General features: G+C 35.9%; 1 protein-coding gene across 1 annotated transcript in view; it reads right to left on the bottom strand.

Moving 5' to 3' along the window:
- The window catches only part of GRM1 (glutamate metabotropic receptor 1), a 175,611-nt gene that overhangs the window by 59,398 nt on the left and 99,955 nt on the right, over positions 1–16,258 (bottom strand). The gene's annotated exons all lie outside the window — the stretch shown is intronic.

Genomic DNA, 16,258 nt, shown 5'->3' with positions numbered 1-16,258 from the left:
CGTTGATGCTTGTCAAAACTGGAAATGGAAAATAATCTTAGCGAAAACATATTTTAGCATATATTTAATACCTGGGACTGATTTACCAGTGGAATTTAGGCTATTCACATGCCGAAGTAAATTATCACCTTGCAAGGAATGCCCAGGGACAAGGAAATGCTAAAACGAAAACCTATCATTTTGTTAAACAGTCTATATTTCTTTAGTAAATTACGTCAATATCTAATTCCCATAACCACACTGGGAAATTTACCCAGTTAGTAAACAAAACAGCAATAAAAATATGCGTGTATCCTCAAGTATAAGCCTAACTTTATTGACCAGAATGGCATCGGTTTATGCACATCTGTTGATGGTGCTTTGTCCTCCTGTAAACTGTATAACACATTCATAATGTCTGAGATATTGGGCCTCATTTATTAAAGCTCTCCAAGACTGGACAAGATACACTTTCATTGGTAAAGCTGGGTGATCCAGTAAACATGGAATAGATCTGGTCCAGGATTGAAAACATTTTCTAGCAAATAGCAAATGACTTTTAAGAAATCCATTCCAGATTTGCTGGATCACCCTGCTTCACAATGAAAGTGTATTCTCTTCTGTTTTGGAGAGTTTTACAAATCGAGCCCAATATTAGAGTTTGTAACACTCAACACTATCTACTGGTGGCCAACAGTAATGCACATGACCCATCATAACCAACTTAAAACTATAAAATATTTTACCCTGTAAAAAAAACAAAAAAAAAACAGATTGAGCCCATGTGATTTTATTTTTTCCCCTTTTACATAAATGTTTTACAAATACTACCATAGACATATTTATTCACATTAACTTTATTGCCATTTCTGTTGATCACTGTTTTGAATGATAGCAATGATAGCTGTATGTGTTGCCCTAGGTTCATACTCAAGTGTGTATATAAGTTTCTTTTGGTAAAAGTAGGTACCTTGTTTTATGTTCAGATTGGTTTCATTACAAGTATATACATACTAGAACTAGTCAGCTCTCCTATCTTAAAGATTCCCACTTACTTTTACTCCTGTAATCCACAAAGTATTATTAAAATGAGGTTTTCTAGATCAATATCAATATCAAAAATCAATATGCAAAAACATGACACAAAGGGGTCCATCTTTGTGCAAATCTTTTTCATTAACATACATCAAGTTAAGCCCCAAATACATAATGTAGAGCACCACTGATCAGTGAATTAAAGTAATATAATAAATATAATAAAAAGTCCACACAAAGAATGTTTTTTACTCTTTTTCAAAGAATATACCTGCTTACATAAACCCCAACACGTATGAATTTCATGCATTTGGAACCCTCCGTAGCCAACAGGGGCCCTTGTGGGGCCTCAAGTCAGTTCAGCAGTTCTGCACAAAAAGCCACCATGGCTATGTCTGCCACTGCATCCCCTCCTCCTTTTCCTACCTTTTCCTATCACTCTGCACCCTGCCTCTAAATCATATTGCACCCCACCCAACTGAGGGAGCTAAGGATCAATTCTGCTGCCAGTAAACACTTGTGGTTTTACAGAGCCTTATTTACTGCATAGACCTAGGAGAAATATTTTCTCTTCCACCACCCGGCAATAACAGATTTATCCACAGTACAATGATGGACTAAACTGTCTTCCTCAGGCAGCACAGATTTCCTGAAAACGACTTGCTGCCCTACTATATCCCTCCTAATTCAAATACCAATACAACCTTTGTTCAGAGAATATTGATATGATGCCAATCAGCCTAGCACATCCTCTCCAAGTGAATCCGAGCATTGCTCTGGAGGATGTCAGGCACTGAGTGACATTCTCCATACACAGTGGACATGTCCAATGCTTACAACATTCTGGAAAAACTTTTACTTTCTTTTTATGAAACTTTATTTATTGTCCCCACACCAAGGGGCTCATGGCTGGCACCCTGTGTTTCCCGCCTCATGTTCTTACTGAAACACCCTTTAAACCTTGTGGTTTTTTACTGTTAGACTATAGGTTGGGCCTGGCAGAAACAGATAAATGTAAAGCAAAGTGTTAACCTAATAAATATTGTGGATGTGGAAAATAATATTTTTAAAATTGTCCAAGTTTTAAAATGGGTAAAGCAAAAAAATAAAACTATTTTTATTAATTTGAAATGTTCCATTGACATTGTAAAAAAAAACTCTGCATGGGCAAAATCCGTAACAATGAAAAAAAAGACTTTTCAGTTAGTTGCTCCAAAATTATTGATGCAACATGGGTACTAGTTAAATATATAAAAAAAATCAATAAAGGTTGGCAGCATGACCATATGTCTTTGAATAAACAAAGAGCCACTCACATCTAGCTCTTTGCACATTTTGTAATCCATGGTGTGAATTATTTCTGTAATTATTTCTGTAATAACTGGTATTGTATTCCTGCTAATTAATATGCACTTCAAAATTTACCACTTAGTATAAAACATCACCTTGCCAACTTTGCTTTCCATCATAACATGTGTGCATACTGTAACTTTCTTACTAGTATGATCCTACTTTTATGTTGTTGAAAAAAAAAATTGGTGTTCCAAAATCACTGCAGGTGTGGAATTATTGCTGTGGAATTATTGCTTAAAAATTAACTATAAATGAATAGATAGGAAAGAAAGAGGTTTGAGGCTCATAAGTTTTTCATGCAAAGAGTAAAGTGTATTGATTGAATATTCAGTACATAAGTCATCAAATACACATAAACATATATTGTTTTCGTCTCTGTCCTGTTACTAATTCACAGTGCAGAGTAGTTACACATACTAAATTATATGGATTTGTCATAAATTATTACATATACCCATAAAACTTTTCAAAAGGCCGTGGCACACAGTGATCCGACGAGTTTTGCCACGAAGGGCTTCCTCAGGGATAGATAGTGGTGCTTGCTTATCGGTCCAAAGTTAGGAACATGCCCCACAGGAGGGGTGTATATATGTAGTTGCTGCTGATGATAATGCTAAGGTTTGAAGTAGTAATTTATACTCTTGTTAGGGGTTTTAGCACAATTTACAATTTTTTCATGGGTGCGGTGAAGGTTGGTTCCTGCATCCGTAGACCAATGTAATAAATATATGAGGAGAAGGGTATCTTCCTTAGAACTTTTGAATATGGGTTGAGTCACTTGTCAGGGTCAGACTGTTTGAATCTGGATATGATAGACCAAATCTCTTAGTGGTAGTGTAGTGAATCAGATGGGAAAGTGTCTTCCTTTCTCTTTGTGAGTATTAAGAGTAATCCAGGGTGTTCCAGGTTGGAAAATGCAGCAGCCTTTAACTAAGGGTTAACCCTGAAGGGTATCAGTCTCATAGGTCTAATTGCAGGAATAAGCAGCAGGGGGGTGAAAAAACAGCAGCCTGCAGGGCTGTACTATTACTGTGGACACCTGAGGTGGTGTTTTAAGAGAGTTCATCTGGAGTTCGCCTGCAGTCACAGCTGATTGCACCCGCGTGCCTTCAATCAGCTGTGAGCGCAGGTTCTCACGCTCCCCGGGCTGTACTTATCAATGATAAGTACAGCCCGGTGACCATGGGAACTGAACTCAGATGAACTCTTAATGGAGAAACTCCATTGAGTGTTCATCTGGCGTTCACCTGCAGTCACAGCTGATTGGAAGCACTCGCGTACCTCCAATCAGCTGTGACCGCAGGTTCCCACGCTCCCTGGGCTGTACTTATCGATGATAAGTACAGCCAAGTGACCGTGGGAACTGAACTCAGATGAATGCCCAATGGAGAAACTCTATTGAGAGTTCATCTGGAGTTTGCCTGCAGTCACAGCTAATTGGAGGCACTCGCATGCCTCCAATCAGCTGTGACCGCAGGTTCCCACGCTCTCTGGGCTGTACTTATCAATGATTGGGGTACAGCCAGATCAAGTTTGGGGAAATTTTCGCGAGAATGTCAGGCATTCTCGCTCATCCCTAATGGTGAGACTAAGAAGCACCAAAGGGAGTCAATAATGTGTGCAACAGTGCACAAATGCATGGTGTTAGGGAGGGGGAGTAGAATGATAGACAGATGAGCTCATCAATCTGCCGTTTCTCCTTTCACTGACCAATCAAACCTGAGAGTGTTAATAAACTGCTGTAGAAAACATGTGCAAAACAATATACAATTTTATTTGAATATACCTGCATATCAGAAATGCTAATGCCATTTTCTGAGCTGGAATACTCCTTCTATTCCCTCTAATCAGTTTAAGTTCGGAGACTACATTTTTGCTTACAGATTATAATTTTTTCACACTCAAAAAAAGTTTATTGAACAAAATCACAGTTTGCAGGATTACATTAACAGAAATTTGCAAGGTACAAATACAATACAGTACAAATGCCATCAGTCAAATGTTACCACAAAAAGATATTAAAATGTCACACATAAAACAAGGGTAACAGGTAAACGCAACAGAAATAAAAACAATAGACAAGGAGTTATCTTTCCATCAAACTATTTCCATCAATAATTTATTGAATTGTTAACAACTTTTATTTCGAATTTTTTCAGCAAAGATATTTTTAATCCTCCGGTATCAAAGGATATCATAGTAATGATATTTATCTATTGGCATGACTGCATTCATTCCATAGAAGTACAGTATTGCCTTTAAAAAATACACATAGAAAATTCTTAAAAAGAAGATATTTACATGTTATTTCCATCATCACAAAAATGTGTAATGGAAATAATGAAATGGTAAGTAAATGTAAACTTCACAGTGTTTGATTTTCATTTTTGTTCTTTTTCAACCCTAGATTGTAACCTAACTGATTATCTTGTCTCAGTACACATTCATTCACACATCTGTGTGCAAAAAGTAATGGGTGGTAATAAAATGTAGCTCACTTGATAAAGTGTTGATGAGAAGTGTTAGTAGGCTTTTTGTAAAATTTTGGCAGACTGAGGAAGCAAAGGTTGAGGTTTAAGAAACTGTATAGGTAGACAAATAGCAGCAGATATTGCTATAAAATATTGCACTTTCTTTTGTTGCATTACTCGAGGCCATAATAAAAGTGTACTTTCCACAATGTTCACCTAGTCCCCTACTAACCTACCCTCACCAGTTCCATACTTACCAACCGTCAAAAGGCAGGGGACCTATATACCTATAATACATAGGCAGGAGCAGGCGAGAAGCAATTGCAGTGGGGTATATAAACAAATGCTGCTCTACAACCTGTGCACTGTACCAAACTGTGTGGACGGGCATGGGTTGGTTTAAACTTGTGTAATAGAGAGATATGTGAATACTGGGAAAGTACACAAATTCTTTAGCCTCTGTAGGAGAACCTGGGCATTGTTCTTGTGTGTATGCATGTGTGTGTAAAGGAAAGGGTGGCAGCTCTTTAGAAGATAGAACTAATGATGAGTAATGGATCAGTAATTCACGAAGTGCACTAAAGTGGGTAAATACACTAAAGTAAAAAAAATGATGCCAACATCACAATGCACACTCATGACCCACTCCAGTTATCTGTAATGTGTAAACTACGGAGAAATAAAGGTAGAATGCTGGAATATTGTAATTTCAGCACATTTGCAGGAGTTGCATCATCAAAAGCAGTCCAATACCCAAAAGGAGAACATACCTGTCCACAAAAAGCAGAGGAAAAATATGTTACTTGTTCAAATATGGTAAAAACTCACCAATGAGGTAATTTATGACTATCTATCTATCTATCTATCTATCTATCTATCTATCTATCTATCTATCTATTTTCTAGTCTTGTCTTTTTATATAGACATATAATATGATTACTTGTAGACTTTGGCAGCCTTTAAAGCAGAACTGTGGTTCCACAGCCCTTGCAATATTGTGCAAATAATAGAAAAAAAGGGAAACCCACATGCAAAGTTTCTTCTCACTAAAACAATTACACTATCTTCGAACAATTTTTTCAGTGTTAACATTGGTGTGACTACACATGCGTTTGTTTTACTATTTTGATACAGAAACAGTGACTGTAATGACCAATTATTGCAATGTGTCCCCTTTGATAATACTTGCATGTTTTGCAGTATCCACCTTATTTTTTAAATTGTTGATCATTCTCTTTTTACCTCCCCAGCTTTCTCTGGCCTTGTTTTATCTTGTGCTGAATGCTGTGCTTCACCGCACTTGGCGTATGTTTACTGGCAAAATTCTTTTTATCAAACCTCTGTTTGCTTGATTGTAAAGAATATCATCATTTGTTAAGGTCCCTGCGGGCACTGCTGTTATCTTTAGGTTGTATGCTGGCTGTTTGTTTCGGTTTAAAATGAGCTAATTATCCTCTCAGTGGTGTCTAGAATAGACAGGATGCTCATCATTAAATAAGCAGGCAAAACATGATCATAATACCTTTGCTTTTCTATTAGCTGAGCAGGTATCTCTGACTTGCTTTATGCATGGATCTAAACATTTAATCTATTACATCATTAAACACATATGCAGTAGCAACTATAGCATGTGAACAAATTGAAAATGGCTTGCTCCTTAAAAAATCTTTAAAAAAAATGGAGAAGCCCAGTATTTTATCCAACGGAAAACATACAGTTTTACTTAAATAAATTATCAATATTTTGTTGATACAAACCAATCAAGCCACATCAAAATATAAATCAATATACATAAATGCACTGATTGCACACTGAAGAAGTAGAAGCACACTGATTTTGTCATCTTTTTGGCCACTCCGTTGTCACCTGCTACTACTATGCTCTAGACATTAACAAAGTTTGCAATGGAGTAAAGACTGTCTAGGTCACCATGATAAACCCAACTTCCTCAGAGTTAGGAGGATTATAGAAAGATTACATTCATAAAAGTTCTGTTGTTTATGCTAGATGTATCATAAAACATATTTCTTTCTTGTTTTTAATGAATGCATTACTGGTATTTATTGGGCCTGTTTTATTAAAGGTCTCCATGAGTGGAGAAAATAGACTATCATGGGAGAATCTGGGTGATCCTGCAAATCTCCATGTGTGCTTGGCAATAGAAATGTGAGCTTTTCTGTACCTCATTGCCAATCCTACAGGTATACCTATAAATCTCATATGCCTTGTTTAAAACATCAGTGGGGTCTCAGCTATTCATTTAATATATAAATAAACTGTTCTGTGCTTGTTGAAAAGTTTCTAGAATTGAAAGCACATTCATACCAAGGTTACATAGTGTGATTCAAAATGCTAATTGCTTTAACAGCTATTAATGTTTTATGTTCAATTTTACATTTTCCTGAGTTCTAGAACCAGCAGTCTATTTAAGTGCCTCTCCATTTGATATTACACTCAGGTACACACTTCTGTTCTATGTCTGGTTTAGAGGTTGTCTCGTACACTTGAAATTGACAAATTCATTCAAATTGCATTTAGAATACAGTTTTTGAGAATACTTATTAGCTTTTCAAAAACTATAGACTTCACTCAGCATAACATTTAAGCTTTAATATGAGTCAGTCAAGATAATTTACAGAATTACTTTTGTGACTGCTATCCAAAGGAAAAAATATTTGGATCAAATAAAAAAGTGATATTGGGTAAAGCTGCGTACACACTTCCATTTTTATCGTTGGTAAATGAACGACGAACGATCCTGCACGAAATCTGCGAACGATCGTATGGCACCGATCCTGTACCTACAGATAATGACACGATTGTTCAAAGATATTGTACACACGATAGATGCGATCGTTTGAACGATACAGGAAGTGACGTGCACCACAGGAAGTGAACGAACGTTCGTTCACCGCGCATGCTCAGACCATGGACGATCACTGAACGACCGTACACACGATAGATGGTCAACGATCGTCGTCCAATCCGATCCGCCGGTCCGGTCGTTCATTTCCAACGACTATCCTCGTTCGTCGGCGTCGTTGGTTACTTTTTTTACGAACGATTTTTGGCCAATCGGTCGTTCGTCGTTCGTTCGTCGTTCATTTCCAACGATAAAAATTGGAAGTGTGTACGCAGCTTAAGACTTCTTAAACTTCCTCTATGCTGCTTCAATACTCTGCTCTGCATAAATATTTATATATGTAATGTAAGAAGGAAACACACAAGTACACAGTTTTGGATATTCTTGTATGGCATTTTATTATGACTTTGTGTTCTATTCTTGCAGCCATGGTCTGGCTTATTTACTTAAACAGTTCAAAGGGCAATGGAGTACTAAGTAACCCAGAACATCCAGCAACAATTACTTATAATTTCACCCTCTAAAAATAAATGACATTGAAAGCTGGATCAGTTAGAATAATAAAACATAGCTGCTAATCACTAAGGGTTATTGAAGTTTGCATGTCGCCTGAGATTACTGATATAAGCTCTTTTATAGTTTCACACTGAAGACTCTTTTTTACAGAAGCCTGTTGAGTTGATAAGGAGCCCATAGAGAAGTTGCCAGATTTATTTTACTGATGAACTGTCTGCTTCTTATCTATGCATATTTGAAGTTTAATGAAGAACATTGTCCTAGCATGCTTTAAAAAATAGCTGTAATGTTAAAAAAGAGTGTAATTTATGGTCTTCACTGGAAAATTCTGTCATAATGCGGGGAATTCTGTTTTTTTGGAAATTTCTAGTGCACAAAGCAGAGCCCAGATCTAAATAATATGCCCTTATAAACTGCTCACAGCACATATGAATATTAGTACATGGCAGCATGGCAGTGTATTTAGACCTGTAGACATTGTCAAGCTGAACTGCTGACTTACCAAATGAGAATCAGAATGGGAAAGAAAGAAGATATAATGTAATTTGAAAGTGGCATGGGGGTCAGAATTTGATATCAACAACATGAAAGCATGAATCCAACCTTCATTTTATCAATGTTTCAGGCTGGTGATGTAATGGTGTGAGAGATATTTTCTTGGCAAACTGTCGGTCCCTTAGTTCAAGCCTCTTCATGTAAATGCCACAGCCTAACTTATATATTTTGCATCTGGCTGCGGTTACCCTGCCATTTTTCCCTTACCACCAACGGTCAATGTAGGTACTCATACCTCTATTTATTCAATACCATATATGTAACAATTATTTCCAACTTTTACACACTCACACATTTACTATATTTTTCTGGCAACCTATAGGACCCTTTATATCTATTCCCATTCTAAACTACTAGTGAAACCAAATCCATCATATGTTTCTTTACAATTGGAAGTACACCAATTATCCCCTGCACTAAGAGTAAGTATTTAATGTTTTTAAAAAACTTTATTAGAGCTCCAACTTAAACACCTCTAGGCGATAATTTTTATATCTCTCCGTGTACTATTCATTATCTCTCAGAAACCATACTTAGAAATGAAGACAATCATCAGTTTGATCTCTATCATGAATAAAAATGTAAGAACAACACAACCCCAAGGAGGATAACCTATATTTTAATGTGTAGATTGGTACCTGTGCAATATTTACTTGATACAACATTTAGATATTTATTTACTTGATCTAAGTTCTTAAAAAAGTGAATTTCTATATTTTTGTATAGCCCCCAGTAAGTAATGGGCGGAAGCCCATTACCAACCTGGTTTCAGGTAGAATTGATTGGAATGCATTCATAATATTCTTCATGACAATTACAAAAAAAAACAAAAAAAAAAACCCAGCAGTAAAAAGAATCTGAGACACACAAACTGTAAGGTAAGAAGGTTTTTCTTTCCTACAACTAGTAATATACATCCTCTTACTCTCCAATGTTGTTTTAAATACCAACCTCCCTTTCTCTAAATCTCTAGATACTTATACCTTTAGAAGGAGCATCAATTATTTTAACGTTCAATGTGTTAATCCATTATTTCCATCACCATGCCTGAATATGTAAGTCTACAGCCATCATACTTACCATATTATTTAGTTAAAAATATATCATTACCGCATTCTCCAAATATTAGAAAATTGTAATGATGAATATTACAATCAATCGTACAGATCACAATATTTATGAATGCATTGTTTACAAGCATACAATACACTATACGTAAACCAAGATTACCTAAGACAACTTGTCCTGTAAAGTTTCCTACTACTTGACCTTGATTTGATGTATCTATGGATACTTTGTTGTATCTTATAACTATTTGAACACTTTGTACACCACACACCAAATATAAATTTCAACTCACTGAACCTGTAAACGGCAATACATGTACTAAAATCTAACATTTATGTAAATATTGTGTTACCAGTATGAATCTCCACATCCCCTGAGGAAGCCAATTAGTGTGAAACGCGCCGGGTAAGGAGATTGACCTTAATATTATTACTCCAATGTATGACACTTGAACATGGGTCCCATGTTACAAATGAAGTGAGCCCAATCGGAATAAATTTATATAATTTGTTGTATCTATGTTGAATATCTGTACATTGTTAATTGAGCAAAATAAACATTTTTGTTTTTCAATGCACAAACTCTAGCCACAAATGCCTTTCTTTTTTCTATCCTCTTTTTTGTATCACAGTCTACTTTAGTATTGTTGCTGACCCTGTCTGTCCCTGTAATACCGCATTGTTTAAGGACTACTTCCAGCAAAATAACGTGTGATGTCACAAAGATGAAATCTCTTAACCTGGTTTCTTGAACATGACAATGAGTTTACTGTACTCAAATGGCCTCCGCAGTTTACAGATTTTTATTTATTAGAGTGCCTTTTGGATGTGGTGGAACAGGAAATTTGCATCATGATTTTATCAAGTCAGTAGGATCATACATTTTGAAAGATTGTTTCCAGCACCTTGCTGAATCTATTCCAAAAGGATGACCCAACCCAGTCCTAGCAAGGTGTATTTAATAGAGTGGCAATTATTCTTAATTCTGCACCTCACTTGAGTCCTGTAAAACTCATCTTTAAGTTTTAAGCTCTGGTGAAGGTGGTATATTTTGGCTCACTTTACATTTTAAGTATTCTCCTTTTTTATCTGAACTATTACATTGAATAAAATATTTGTAGACTCTGATTTCTAGTGTGGTTATATCTCAAAGATTTTTCATGCACCATACATTCTCTGGCAGCTCTCCCCTCCCTGACTAGTATTTTCTCTTGCAAAACTTCCCTTCTACTACACCCCGTTATAGCACAGCCTGATCATACGTGAAACTATTCTTACTGCTCCCCAAACTAACTCTCTACAGAAACATCTACAACATTCAGTGTAACACACTTCAGAATTTCCTATGTTTTTCATGGTAACTTTTTTAAAGAAGCTTTTTGAATGCCCATTTTTGCTGATTTTAGGTATTAGTGATACCTGACATTTTGTTATTAGGCAGAAATCCAGGTGGTGTTTGTTTGGCGCAAGAGAATGGGTATGGTTGGCCAACATATATATGGCCCACAAATTAATACAACACACTGCAATCAGTTCCTTCTTTGTCCAATTCCACCCACCTGCTAAAGTCAGAGCTCTGTCTCCCTACAATATTCAGCTTTCTTTTGTATTGAGGGCCTTGAATCAAAATGATGTAGTGCTGATTTCTCTGTGCTTGAAAATAATATACAACAAAAAAGCATTTGTATCCTGGGCAACAAAGACTTTTCATTTTGTGCATGTTGTATTTTAGAATATGCCACTGTTATTTACTATTGTTACACATAAATTATATGATTTTCTTTATTTTTGGTTTATTGTGTTGTCCCTCAAGCAACGCACAAACCTTGAGCGATTTTCATGACAGACACATAAAGTGCTTTTGAATTTTACAATCTACTGTCAGGCGTAAAAAATAAAACTGATTCCAGGGAGATGAGACATTTTTAAAAAGGAAGCTTTTTAATAAATTATAATGGAAGGTACGTCAACGCATGCCTAATTAAATTAAATCCTTAATGGTATTAGAAAAGTTTAAAAGAAAACCACAAAGCAAACAAACTACAGATATCTTTTTCTCAAAGCAATTTTATTTTGGTAAAAAGTATTTTCAATTAGATCTTCACTTTAATAACTTCTAATGTAATAAATGAAAGTTCCCTTTTTTATCATTAACTATATTGCCTGGTTTAAAGTAGCTGCATTTAAGTTTATCTAAGACCTAACACTTAAACCAAACTATGCTGCAACCCATTTTATTATATGTCATGTTTTCAGTTGGGACAAAACATAGTGCATCCAAGTTTAGCCGCTAACTGGATAACAAAAACTATACACAGGAGAGGGCTTACAAAAATGAATGGGCAGCAACAACACTCCTGTTTTTTTTTTTTTTTGTTAAAGTGTTTATTAAGAAGAACGTTGCCTAAGGTGCCCATATCATTCACTTTTTATCTGTTTTTGTTTAATGTGTACTAATCCTTTTACTATGATCAAAAAAAGGTGATGACGTTTTATTTGATATTTGCCAGGAACTCCCTACTTTTTTCCTTTGGTAAAAGTGTTTATTATTTCTACTTTATCATGTATCACCCACTCATACCAAGACCTAATGTACAATGAGACCCTGATATTGGCCCTGATTTAATAAAGCTCAACAAGCCTGGAGAAGATACACTTTCTTGGGTGATGCTGGGTGATCTAGAAAACCTGGAATAGATTTGTTAGCAAATGTTTTTATTTCCTGGATCAGATCCATTCCAGGTTTTTTTGATCACCCCAGTTCACTGATGAAAGCTTTAGCTGAGCTTTAATAAATCAGGCTCATTGGGTGAAATGTTTTAGGTGATGTACAGTAGCCAAAACAATAAAACCTTTCTTGTGTGTGAGCCATTTGTAATATTTTATTTTATGCGTAAAAATAAGCTGCTGCTCAAGTGCCTTCCATTATATGGCCCAGGACATGGTGCACCTCTGTATTTCAAACAGTGAAGGTTGAGTCTTCTGCCATATGCTTTTCCAAGATCCTATTGCCCACTCTACTACCTTGGTAAAAATGCATGTTCTTTGCTTCTGGCCTGTATATATTTTACTGTTGGTTTGATTTTAGTATGCTTTCTTTCGCATCCATTTTTATATGCTCCAGGGTTGTTTCCAGGATGCATCCAGTTTTGTCTCATATCTGAAAGATGGGCCATCCAAAACAATAAATAAGCATTTACATTGTCACAACTCCATAGTTTCTTTTGCTATTTTTATGGCTCATTCCCAATGCTGGAAATTGGCCGTGGTGGTGCTAAATAAATTCTACAATAATCTCTCACATGAACATGCCAGTGATTTTTCCTAAGGAAGTATACAGATGGAATTGGATATCAAAGTATTCTTATCACTTATTCAGTGTTGTGAAGGTGGTGCTATTTTATGGTGACTGGGCATTGGGCTGGAGGGTTCTTTTAACCAAAAGGCTTCCATAGGCAACATGAATCGCATCTGGAATGAGTAAATTTAGAATAAATCAACCACATCATTATGTTATAGTGCAGATCCATACTGTATTCTAATGTAAAATCAGATAGAATTCCACACAAAGCCACCACATTTTAGGGGCTAAATCCTTGTGAAACCCATTAGGACTTAAAAATTAAAAAGGAATAGACTCAATTCACAAACCTTACAAATAAAAAAAAAGTTTCTTTAATTTTCCCATGTGTATTGTAGGAAGTGCACCAGCATTAGGACATAACTTTGCTAAAGTCTTAATGAATCTAAAAGACATGTATGTTTCCACAAAAAACACAAAAAGACTTTTTTTTTACTAGAAATTCACTTTTCATTTTTTTTCTCTGTATTTTAGAGAAATGATATACTACTAGTTTCCATAAGAGCAACCAGTTGCCAAGCAACCTACATTTACAGATCTAATTGGACTCACATTCTGAATAGTAGACCGAGAAAGTGGAAGAAAAGTTTTTTACAGGCATAAAATATTATTACTAATACAAAATTAAAAAAAAGTTTTATATTACCTAAAAGTAAAAATAAAGTTTCCTTAGGAAAGCATTAAAAAAAATTAAGGTAAAAATAGTGAGTGCATATATACTTTTCAAAACAGTGTGTTCTGTGGCTTACCTAGAAGTCCCCCTAGCTGCTATACAAGAATAGGGCCAAGATCCAAGACCTTTTCATTTGATCTTCTGGCTGCAAAGCTGTAATTTAGTGTTTTTCAACCAGAGTTCTGTGGACTCCTAGGGTTCCTCCAGAGGTTGCTAGGGGTTCCTTATGCCTTGAGCAATTTGGACCTCTCAGGTCAGTGATCACTGACACCAAAGATCTTTTTAGCTATCTATAGAGGGTGACTTTTTTCCCCATGGCCAGCCATGAGGCATTCTTTCCACTGAACATTACACTAATGTAATGTAAGCTGTGCATATAGTAATTAAACCGGGGATCCCCAAGATCTGAAAGTTATTTCAAGGGTTCTCTCGTGTTTAAATGCTTGAGTAGGGCTGTTGTAAGGTCATAGCTTCTCCACAACTCTCCCTTAGAATGTAATCATGCTCCCACATTTGAAGAACTCATAAAGAACAGAGGCCATCACTGCTGAGAAGATTGTTGCTTCTCCCAGTTCCCCCCTAAGTTCTACCTTCTTATTTGATTGACAGCTGTATTTATTAAAACAAGTAATAAGCATCTGGGGAAAATCAAAATGTATAAAAGCAATACAGTGGTACCTTGGCTAATGAATGGCCATGCTAACACATTTTTCGGCTAATAAATTTTTATGAAACTTGGCTAACAAATGTAAAAAAAAAGAAGCAGCAAGTAAGACACTTGATAAAATACTGCATGATAAATGTACAGTACTTCCTGTATACTGTATCAAAAAGTGAGAGAGAGACATTGCTTTGACCTAGAGAGGGGCTACCAGAGTGCCACTGAGAGAAACACTTCTCATACCAGTGTCAGTACGGTGCATGCTCCATGTAGCTGTGAATAGGTAGGTGTGATTTATAGCATTTATTCTTTACTTACGAACGGAACTTCCCTGCTGCTTGTGTGCAGGACGGAGGCTTGATGAGTGGGAGGGGGTGGTTCACATGACCTGCAGAAGATATCTTTTGCTAAACACAGCTGAGGTTGTGGGTGATTTTAAGTACTGAGCTCTCCTGCAACATCTTGTAACTCTTTAATAACCAAGACAAACTCTGCAGCTGTTTCTTTTTGCATATCAAAGCACAACTTGCTCCAAAAGTTAATGAATGTCTAGGCTCCATAAAGTTTTTTTTTGCTTTGTTTTTGATTAACTCACACAGTTTATAACCTTTTATATTGTGCTTTTACTATTTTTATAAAACTTATCTTTAAATTGTGTGCAGCATCTTGAAAAATTAAAATATTTTCAATTGAAACCTATAGGAAAGCATGTTTCGGCTAACAATGATTTCGGCTAACAAATGTGATTCTGGAACATATTTGTTAGATGAGATATCACTGTACTACACTATTACTTTACGTAGTTATAAATATTTGTAGAGTTCTCTTTATAGTCTACCACTCAGCTAGCTGGTTATTTTATTTTCTGCTCACAACCTGTTTGGTATTGTATGTAAAGTATTATAAATCTGTTTAATGCTAAAAAATGCCCCCAGAAATGTCAGCAGAAGACACTTTGTGGGGACGCTGGCTCTCAATCCTCACCATCAGCGACAGCTTAGGCCGACCTGCTAAATCAATCAGTGTGCTTTCTTAGCTGTTTAGTGATTATCTTCAGACAGGAGGTTTTTTTGTCAAATTAAGTTTTCAGCTCAGATGGACATTTTCACCTTCATGTGCACTACCATCTACACCTGCTGTATATAAATATTTAAATGTCAAATAAAAATTGCCTATTAAAAATAATTCCTATTTTTGTACATTTTTCAGTATCTATTTTTTATTTAAATATTGTGCAAAATAAAATCTTTATATATCTTTAAAAGTTTGTATAACAATTAAAATATTTAAAATTAGAAATGTTATGAATGTATCCAGTATATACAGACACTGCTACATTTGGCTTTGACATCAAAGCATCAATGACCTCCTATTTCTTTTTCAAAGCTGAACGCCAGCCAAACTAATAAATATACAGCCGAGATTCATATATGTGAGCTGTTTTGCTTCCAGAAGGATTTGTATTTCTGTCAATACAACACTGAGACTTATATGGCTCTGCCAGACAAATCAGCTAACCAGTTGGCTTAACTTTTACTCTTTCATTTTGTCAGCACGCTTCTTATCTGCATAATTATATGCAAAACACCTGATTTCCCTCCTGTGCTTCCCTACACTCACCCAGCCTAGGCTTTGATGTTAACAAAAAGATAATGCCAAACCAAACTCAGGTACAGGCACTAGTTAACATGTAAAACATGTGATTATTGCATAATGTTACTTTG

Source organism: Pyxicephalus adspersus, chromosome 4 (genome assembly GCF_032062135.1).
Source record: "Pyxicephalus adspersus chromosome 4, UCB_Pads_2.0, whole genome shotgun sequence".
Taxonomy (NCBI): Eukaryota; Metazoa; Chordata; class Amphibia; order Anura; family Pyxicephalidae; genus Pyxicephalus; species Pyxicephalus adspersus.
The sequence above is the reverse complement of the archived record's forward strand: the minus strand, read 5'-3'. Positions and strand labels throughout refer to the sequence as shown.